General features: G+C 47.2%; 1 pseudogene; it reads left to right on the plus strand.

The window, feature by feature from the left end:
• The first annotated feature begins 751 nt into the window (after positions 1-751).
• LOC123089503 (luminal-binding protein-like) lies at positions 752-2493 on the plus strand (annotated as a pseudogene).
• Positions 2494-10231: the final 7738 nt, after the last annotated feature.

Genomic DNA, 10231 nt, shown 5'->3' on the forward strand with positions numbered 1-10231 from the left:
CTCTGGGGGCAGGGAGAGGTCCGATCCAGGGCCGGACCAGAGGCCTAGATATAGCCGGAGCCCTCACGAGCCGGCATGCAGCCGGCGGCGACCCCCGCGAATGAATTGCCGGCGAGGTCGAAGAACCGTTTACCTCTTGTGCACAATCCTTCTGAGCAGATCCTCGCCTAGAAGACGGTCTCCCCCATACTCGTGAGGCTGATGTAGGATACCCAATGTCGGCCCAAAACTCGGCGGCCAGCTCCTCGTCAGTCTTACGCCGGCGCGATGCCTCGGAGGTCTCGGCCGTCGAGGAGTCCTCACCTCCGTCATCAGCACGGAGGCAAGAAAATCGCGATCCAGATCCGGCCGGCACCGGAGCGGACCACCCCGGCGCTAAGGTCAGGCGCCGGCGGGTGGAGATCCGCATCTCGCCCACGAGTTGAATTCTCTTAAAATGGGAGAGATTTTCAAACAGTCATAGAATGATCCAGTGGCTAGGCCTTGGTGATTCAGCTGAACATTAGTAGGTGGAAATGAAGTTAGTGACCGATCGATCCTGGCAGGCGAAGCATGCATGTGTCAACTGTGACTTTGAAGTTTGAGCATGACTTCAACATGACCTTTTTTGCCTCCTGCAAAAGAAAAAGAAAAAAACATGACTTCTTCGACGAGACGTATACAGATATTGGTCAATATTACTCGGATAACATGTACTGCGCAGAGTAGAAAACATCACGGAACGTGTTGGAGTCTGGCGCGGCCTGATCGATGGCGATGACATATATATATATATAGTACTGATGTACAACCGTCGGATAACTCGGATCGCCAGAACACGACGAGAAACAGAAACTCCAATGGCGGCGACTCGTCCATTCCTCTACTACCTTGGCGTTCTGCTGTTCCTGGCCATGGGTCTGCTTCTTCTTCCTCCGGCATCGGCATCGACATCGGCATCGATTAATCTCCTGTTGCCTATAATTCCCTAATTGTTTTGATTTTCTTGGCATGACATGCATCGGCATCGGCATCGGGAGCGGCGGCGTTTGGCCTCCCGCGAGGCGTGTCGCCTGCCTACTGCGCCAACGAGTTCCTGCAGTACCACGGGATCTCGCAGAACGAAAAGGCGGCCATCCACCTCGGCAACACCAAGTCCTGCATCGCCGGCTACGGAGGCCGACTGGATCCCTACACCGCGTACCAGCTCTGCATCCCCTCCTGGGTTGCCTTCGCACACAACGGCACCCTCGTCGGAGAGGCCGCCATGAACCACGCCGCCGTCAGCCCCGGGACGGCCGTCTCCGGCTTCAAGCGACTCCTCGGCATCAGGCAACTAACTTGCTTACTACTAACTCTGTTCTTGTTTGCATCGCACGACTGATCGAGTGGATGGATTAATTTGATTCGGCAAATTCAATTGTTCACATAGGATTTACAACGAGATGGTGAAAAGAGAGGCAGAGCTAGTGCCGTACCAGTTCACCGAACAGCTGGGAAGATGCGGCATCCAGATGGAAACCGAAGAAGGCCACGTGATGAATTTCCTTCCCGAGCGTGTGGCCGGCGTCCTCATGGCCGAGCTTAAGAAGATGGCGGAGGCGCGCCTGGGCCGCGAGATCGAGAGCGCCCTTGTCACCGTCCCCGGGCACTTCAATGGTGCCCAACGGAGTTCGGTCAGGAGAGAAGCTGCGCGGTTGCATGATGGTTTCGGTGTCGCCAAGATCGTCGACGAGCAGGTCGCGGCAGCAGCGGCATATCGCCTTCACGAGAAGAGGGGCGACGGCAAGGTCGTCCTCGTCTTCCATCTCGGTGGCCGCACAAGCCATGCTACAAAGTTCAGATTCAAGGATGGCACGGGTCATCTCCTCGAGGAACGCCATGATGCCTACCTCGGAGGTACGTGTCGATACTCCATACACAGCTCCTGATTTTGTTGCTAAGGGACGAGGGCGCTCTCAAGAAGCTGAGGGCAGACTGCGAGAGGACCAAGAAGCTACTGAGCGACCGAGAAGGCCTTCTTATGAACATCGGACCGGTTCTCGGCCAAGGCGCAGATATCTACGAGGAGCTCACGCGGGCCAAGTTCGAGGAGCTGAACCGTGACCTCATGGAGAGAGCACTGGGAATAGTGGACACGGTGGTGATGGGAGGTGCTCCCACTTCCCAGACGCAGAGCCGCAAGGACGCCATCGACGAGGTCATTCTCGTCGGCGGCAGTGTGAGGATCCCCATGGTTGGGCAGCTCCTTGAGGATTACTTCAATGGTAGGGGGCTAATCAAGGATGAGGACGCGGTGATCCGCGGCGCTGCTCTTCTGTCCCGCCCCGAGTCTGCTAGGTATGTGGACGAATGCTACCACGGAGGAGTCTCGGGGCCTCTCTGGTTGGCAAAATAAACACACAAATAGGACATGAAGCCATATGCAATGCAGATACATAGGGTTTTTGTAACGTTGGCAATTTGATTTGCGCAGGAAACATGAGTCCCAATTGTCAGTGCTATCAGTTTATACATATACGGTACTGGTTGATAAGGTGGTCTTCTCTTATGTGTTCCATGTTATTTAGAGAGAAAAACAAAGAAAAAATTCAATCTTACTCCCCTGAAGAAAATGGGTTGTTGGCATAACCCCTGATCTTTTTTTTGGTTCGTTTAACCCCCTAATAATCTTATCAATCCCGTTCAAAAATCGACATTGGTGGTTTGCACGGTTTCACTGACATGGCCGAGGTCAAAATGGTTTGTTGACTAGTGGGGCCATGTTGTAGCTTCTTTGGCTATCGTCTTCCTCAAGCACGCGGCACATGTGCTCGTGGCCGCCGCGGCCACGCTCTGCTTTCTTCCTCCTCTGCCATCCACTACCACACTCTCCCTCCTCTGCCCTCCACCGCCACACTCGCTCTTCTTCCTCGTTTGCCCTCTCTCGCAACTTATTCTTTTCCCCCTTTCTCTCAGATTCGAGCACCCCAGCGAACAACGTAGAGCGCCGCCCGCCGGGACGTAGCTGTTCGAATTTCCCCACAGAATCGACCATATCAAACTGCACGAACACACGCGCCACGGTATTACAAAACTCACGCACCAGGGTGTGTATATATACACGACCCGAGCCTCCAACTTGTGCTACTCCGACTCGAGCACAAACCGTGCACATCACCTAAAAGCTAGCACAAGGAAACTCCAAACCGGCTCAACCTAAAACTGACACGGGCGTACACAGCAACACACGTAAACAGCCAAGTACAACTCTTAGCCGGACTCAACTAGATAACTTTCCTAATCTAATTATGTGGCCACGCTGATAACAATAATGCTAATCCTAACCGGACATAACTTTGCCATGCATCCAACGCACACGGTACAACCACTAACTCATCTATGTTTGGATTATTCCAACAGTAGCCACCAGCCACACCTCGCCAAACCACCGTTTCCCAAGCCTCCAACATCACACGCCGGTCCTATGCACCAAAGGATTTGAGCCCCGAAGCCCGGAGCCGACCCAATCGAGTTGTCTTTTCCAATTGCGGCCGTTGGACGCCAACGAATGATTTGCCGCGCACAGACGAGCCCCGGCCTAGCCTTCGCCTCCATTATACTCAGCGGTGAGCCTCTCCCAGTTTCCACTTTCCTCTAGAACTTGGACTCGTGTTGTAGCCGTCGTCTACGCGAGCTGAGCGCAGCCATCCGCCATGGCCGACGTGCTCCTCGTTGCTGAGCTCCCCTTATGTCGTTCTGCTGCTTGATGTGCTCCCCTTGGTCCGTAGATTCCACACATCAGCCTAGTTTGCTCGGGTTCATGTCGTAACACCGATGTCGTTAGAGTCGTGGCTCTGCCGCTGCTCAGATCCGCTGCTTGCCCACTTCGGGCCACTCCATAGCCTCCCGCGACCTACCATGGACGCGCGTGAGCACGGGCTACACCTTGCTAACCTCCAATGCCGTTGTCGTGGCCTATGTTGGGATACCTCCGTGATTTGAGATCGCCAGCGGTTATCCCCGGCTGTGCCGACGTGGAGTCATTAGTTTAGGATGATTAAGATTAGTCTGAAGCGCTAACATGCGGACCTGATGTGGACATAGCCTCCACCGATGAGACCAAAAATACTATCCTCATATACAATAATAAGGTGATTTCTATTAATAATTATATAAATTATAATTTTGTTACTCCGAGTAGAAATACAACACGTTCTTTTATTGTATGCAGAATACCAGAATATTTTTGCAAGAGCCGTGTAAAAATGAGGAGCAGTTCATATGCATGGAATACATACACATGCATGTACATGCCATGCATGCACCATCGAACCATCCATGATCCATCACAACTATCATTTGATGTACGTGCACAAGAACAGAGGGCACCAGGACCGAAGCACTTGGATTAGGAATCAGAACGTGGACTCGCTGTCTGGCCCTAGAACCCTGCGGCCTCTACACGTCGGCCCGTGCACGTGCGCCCGAAGCAAAGTCCGGATGGAACACGACGAACCGACTCGACCGCACGTCTGCCTCTAATAAATAGCTACCCTAGATTATGTTTTAGACTCGGGTTTTGTTTAGAGAAGTTTAGCTATTGCTACTTTTATTTGTCTTCGCTCGTAGCGGCTAGTGCGACCGTCAAGACATCTATTGAAACCTCAATTTGTGAGATTTATTCATCTAGCATATCCGCAATTTCAGATTGCTTGGCTATTATTTTCTTGCATGTTCTTCGATTTGCTTGCAGGAAAAATCCTTCGTGGATAGTTCGATCGCGCCGTTGGCTCGGTCGATAACGTCGTGGAGTTGGTTCAGCGATTGCCGTGGATATCAGTTGTGTACGGTTCTCCCTGTACGGTTGGTAGCCGGATCATGAGGGTCAAGTCCCATCCAAAATCGTAGTTATCCTCTCTCATCGAAAGATCGGGTCCCCAGTTCACATTAAGTGGTATCAGTTTTCAGGTTCTTTGGTGAGAGATTTACAGTTTTATTAGATTAGATTGTTTTCAGTCCTACAACCCAAAAAAAAAGCCAAAAAAATTAGGTTAGTTCGTCCGCTGCACCTATCTTTTTAGCCTTTAGCAATTTTTGCATCTAGTATTTGCTTTGTTGAATCTTTGGTTGCATTCATCCTAGAATTAGTGCTGGTTTAGATTAGTGTGGGAGAAAAGTATCTACTGGATCACACCTCTTTTTGTCTACCCAAAGTTCTTGCCGCACGTTGTCTTTCCTCTGAAAAAAAAAGAAACAAAATCTGCCTCGATTCTTGCATCCAGCTTTCTCGCACGTTTGACTTTCCATGCATGCATATATACACACGCGTTTGTTTTAGGCAGTATCCAACCAGCCGCATCCACCGCTTTGCCCGGTTACAAGCCAACCTCTGTTCGTTGTTTCCTCTGAAACTCTGCGCCGTTGTTCACACAGTTTTCTTGCACGGTCTTGCATGCATACACGTGACACATCCCATCAAGAGAGTTGTGCTTTGTTTTTCTTTGGACTGGTTTGCTTTGCCAGCTCTAACAACACACGGTCCGGTGGCTTGTTTACTGCTTGCTAGCCTAGACTCTGTAGGCATCGGTCGCTAGTAACCGGCTTGATAAAAAGGAAAAAAAAAAAGAAAAAGAAAGAAGAAAAAAAAAAGAAAAGAAAGAAAACAGAAAGAAAGAAAGAAAGAAAAAAGTAAAAAAAAAAAGTCAGCCGGCTAGCATCTAATTTGTTCTATTTGTTACTCAGACAGTAGTTTTGCTGCTGCTTGGTCGCCACTGCATCTATCATATATTTTCGAGCTTTGTCATACATTGCGAATATACCTCACTTATATCTAGCTACTTGGAGCTATCATATTTTCGTCGGCTTTCCACTCTTTTGATTTAGTATCTAGGCTTCGATTGTTTTCTCTGTTGCTAGTCGACTGCCAGCACTAGTTAGGAGTTTGAGCAATTATTCAACTTGCATTGCTTTTTTGCTAAATTGTGCCACTGATATTGTGAGTTGAGAAACCTTTGCCAAGCTACATTTTTTCCTACCAATAAGTATAGTCCCGACCCTACTGATTCCTGGTTATCGCTCCATCCAATCTTCATCGGTCGTTTGAAGCCAACACCAACGCGCCGATCATCACCTGTTGCATTGGTAAGAACAAGTAAGAATTTGATACTAAGCTTGAGTGTGAGCGATTTTTCTTCACCACGTCCTACTAGTTGATAGGGATTATGCACTGTGTTTTTTTTCTCTTTCGCTAACAATGGCACAGGATCAACCCACACTTGAGGGCCTCACCGCGGATGTGAAATTCACCAGCGAGCGGCTCGCCCAACTTGAGGGTGCTCAGATTGTGGCAGAAGAGAGGCTCAAGGCCATTGAGGATGCACAAGGTGTTGCCAACACACAACTACAGGACATCTTGTTACGTTTGGACGAGCTGCGGACTACACCCCCCGTCAACAATAACGATGTTCCTCACAATTCCAAGGGTGTTGCCTCTACTTCGCGAGCTCAACGTGTGCCCATGGGTCATCCACAGCACCCCGCTACTGCCACCGAAGCTGCCACCATAAACCAGCACCCACAAATTCCTCCTCGTGTCCACGAGCGACATGGGGACAACTACGAGGATTATTCTGGTGACACCGAAGACGACCAAATGGTCAACAACCACAATGACCGTGCTCATCGACAACTGCGTTTCAACCGTCAAGGTATGGCACGAGGTTCACACAGGTATGATGTTCGAGATTACGACCACTCCAGTGCTAAAATTAAATTTACTATGCCTGCTTTCAATGGTAAATATAATCCAGACGTTTATCTTGATTGGGAACTTTCAGTTGAACAAAAATTTGCATGTCATGATATTCCTGAGAACCAAAGAGTTAGGGCAGCCACTAGTGAATTTACAAACTTTTCTTCTATGTGGTGGAGTGAATATTGTCGTATTAATGCGAACAATATACCTGCTACTTGGGATGCTTTAAAACGAGCCATGCGACAATGTTATGTTCCTTCATATTATGCTCATGATAAGCTAAATGAATTGCAACGTTTAGAACAAGGTAGTAGTTCTGTAGAGGATTATTATCAAGAATTGCAAATTGGCTTAGTGCGATGTGGATTAGTTGAAACCGAAGATGCTATGATGGCTAGATTTTTAGGTGGTTTGAATCGTGATATTCAAGATATATTGGACTATAAGGAGTACAATTCTATTACTCGTTTGTTTCATTTCGCTTGTACAGCTGAAAGAAAAGTACAGGGACGACACAACAATGGACGAAGTAACTTTTCTACAGGTCGCCGCTCATCATGGACACCCTCTCCTACTGTTTCATCCACTACTGAGTCTACACCACCTATCTTGAACAATGGTGCACACCCGTCAAGTTCAAAATCAGCTCCACAATCATCCGAGGCTTCGAAAGCAATGTCTATAGCACCCACCACTTCATCTGGACGCACAAGAGACATGAAGTGTCATATATGCAAAGGTGGCGGGCACTTGATGAAGGACTGCCCAAATAAACGTGCATTCATTGTGCGGGAAGATCGTGAGTACTCCTCTTCTAGTGATTTGGATGAAGATACGTGTGCTATGCTTGCCACTAATAATGCAGGTGACACCAAGGAGAATGACACGGAGGAGATACACATTAATGCTGACTTGGCCGATCAATACCCAAGCCTTGTAACCATGCGGGTACTTAGCGCCCAGGTGGGGCATGCTGAGATGCCTCAACTCCATAATCTTTTTCAAACTAAGTTTGTTGTCAAAGGACATTCTGTTCGTGTGATCATTGATGGTGGAAGCTGCAATAATTTGGCGAGTATAGAGATGGTCGAGAAACTTTGCCTCACCACTACGAGACACCCCCATCCATATTACATCCAATGGTTCAACGACTGTGGTAAGTTGAAGGTAACACGTCGTGTGCGAGTACAATTTGCACTTGGGTCATATCATGATTACGTTGACTGTGATGTTGTAGCTATGCAAGCTTGTTCTTTATTGTTAGGTCGACCTTGGCAATATGATAATAGTGTTACTCATCATGGTAGAACAAATTCGTATACTCTTGTGTTTGAAGGAAAAACCATCAACTTGCTTCCTATGACCCCTGATGAAATAGTAAATGATGGGAAATCTAAATCAACGGATCGTGCTATGCACACTATGCTTGCTATCAATTCTGAAATGTTTCCGTTGAGTGTCCCAACTTGTGATCCGGATATACAGTGTACCCATATAGTTAGTTTGCATCCCCATAATTCATACATAGACTTTGTGTGGGATCAAACTTTTCATGATATTCCTACTGATGCTATAACAAATTTATTTCATCCTCATGAGTTAATGCCTTCGGAACGGCCTATATATTTTGCATCTATTTTTGGGTTGCTCTATGATGTGTTTCAGATAAATGAAAGCTGAGGACGGTTTTGTTTTCAAGAAAGGGATGATGATGTGGACATAGCCTCCACCGATGAGACCAAAAATATTATCCTCATATACAATAATCAGGTGATTTCTATTAATAATTATATAAATTATACTTTTGTTACTCGGAGTAGAAATACAACACGTTCTTTTATGTAGAATACCAAAATATTTTTGCAAGAGCCGTGTGAAAATGAGGAGCAGTTCATATGCATGGAACACATACACATGCATGTACATGCCATGCATGCACCATCGAACCATCCATGATCCATCACAACTATCATTTGATGTTACGTGCACAAGAACAGAGGGCACCAGACCGAAGCACTTGGATCAGGAATCAGAACGTGGACTCGCTGTCTGGCCCTAGAACGCTGCGGCCTCTACACGTCGGCCCGTGCACGTACGCCCGAAGCAAAGTCCGGATGGGACACGACGAACCGACTCGACCGCACGTCTGCCTCTAATAAATAGCTACCCTAGATTATGTTTTAGACTCGGGTTTTGTTTAGAGAAGTTTAGCTATTGCTATTTTTATTTGTCTTCGCTCGTAGCGGCTAGTGCGACCGTCAAGACATCTATCGGAACCCCAATTTGTGAGATTTATTCATCTAGCATATCCGCAATTTCAGATTGCTTGGCTATTATTTTCTTGCATGTTCTTCGATTTGCTTGCAGGAAAAATCCTTCGTGGATAGGTCGATCGCGCCGTTGGCTCGGTCGATAACGCCGTGGAGTTGGTTCAGCGATTGCCGTGGATATCAGTCGTGTATGGTTCTCCCTGTACGGTTGGTAGCCGGATCGTCAGGGTCAAGTCCCACCCAAAATCGTAGTTATCCTCTCTCATCGAAAGATCGGGTCCCCAGTTCACATCAGGACCCCGTTCTATGAATGATACAGTTAGGGCTAAATTAATCCCATGTTAGTCTCCGCGCAACCGAGATGTGGGCCTCATGTGTCATATTTGACTTGGCACAGTTACCGTTGACCGGACCTTGCAGTCAGTGAGATTATTTAGCTGACAGGGACCTACCCGCAGCATCCCATCAAAGTAAACCAATCAATGATGTTTTTTAACATTGAAGATGCATGTTGGATAGCGGTCCAGGGGTGGCGAATTAGCCATAGATGTATTGGACAACTGTCTAATGATGTAAGGACGAATTCCTATATGCAATTATGTCATGTATAATCATAGTTTAAAAAAACTGCAAGATACACAACTGTGATTGCTCACAACACCTATGCTATGCTTTATGGAGAGATACCACTAGTGAAGTTATGGATCTCCATCCATTCATATTAATCGTTGTCAACCTTGGTCCCTCAGACCGGACCATTACTTTATTTTTGTTACAATTATCAATTCTTACCACAGGTTATGATAATCCTTGTAACTAGCAAGGCTAGAGAGACTCACAACCTCATTAGTTTCATTCAGACCGAGACAAGTATTGTAGTTGTGTGCAGCTATTGATAAGTTTTAAGGTCATCCACTTGAGGAAAAATTGATGTTTGCTATGAACCTTTGTACTTGGGGGCCCAACAACTTTCTAGAAGAGAGGAAGCTGATAACCCACAAGTATAGGGGATCAATTGTAGCCTCTTTGATAAGTAAGATTGTCGAACCCAGCGAGGAGCTAAAGGTAGAGTTTATATTCTCTCAAGTTTTATCGACCACCGATACAACTCTACGCACACTTGACGTTCGCTTTACCTAGAACAAGTATAAAACTAGAAGTACTTTGCAGGTGTGATAGGATAGGTTTGTAGGATAATAAAGAACACGTGAATACAAGGTAGGGGTTGTTTAGAAAAAGAAACAAT

Source organism: Triticum aestivum, chromosome 4B (genome assembly GCF_018294505.1).
Source record: "Triticum aestivum cultivar Chinese Spring chromosome 4B, IWGSC CS RefSeq v2.1, whole genome shotgun sequence".
Classification (NCBI taxonomy): domain Eukaryota; kingdom Viridiplantae; phylum Streptophyta; class Magnoliopsida; order Poales; family Poaceae; genus Triticum; species Triticum aestivum.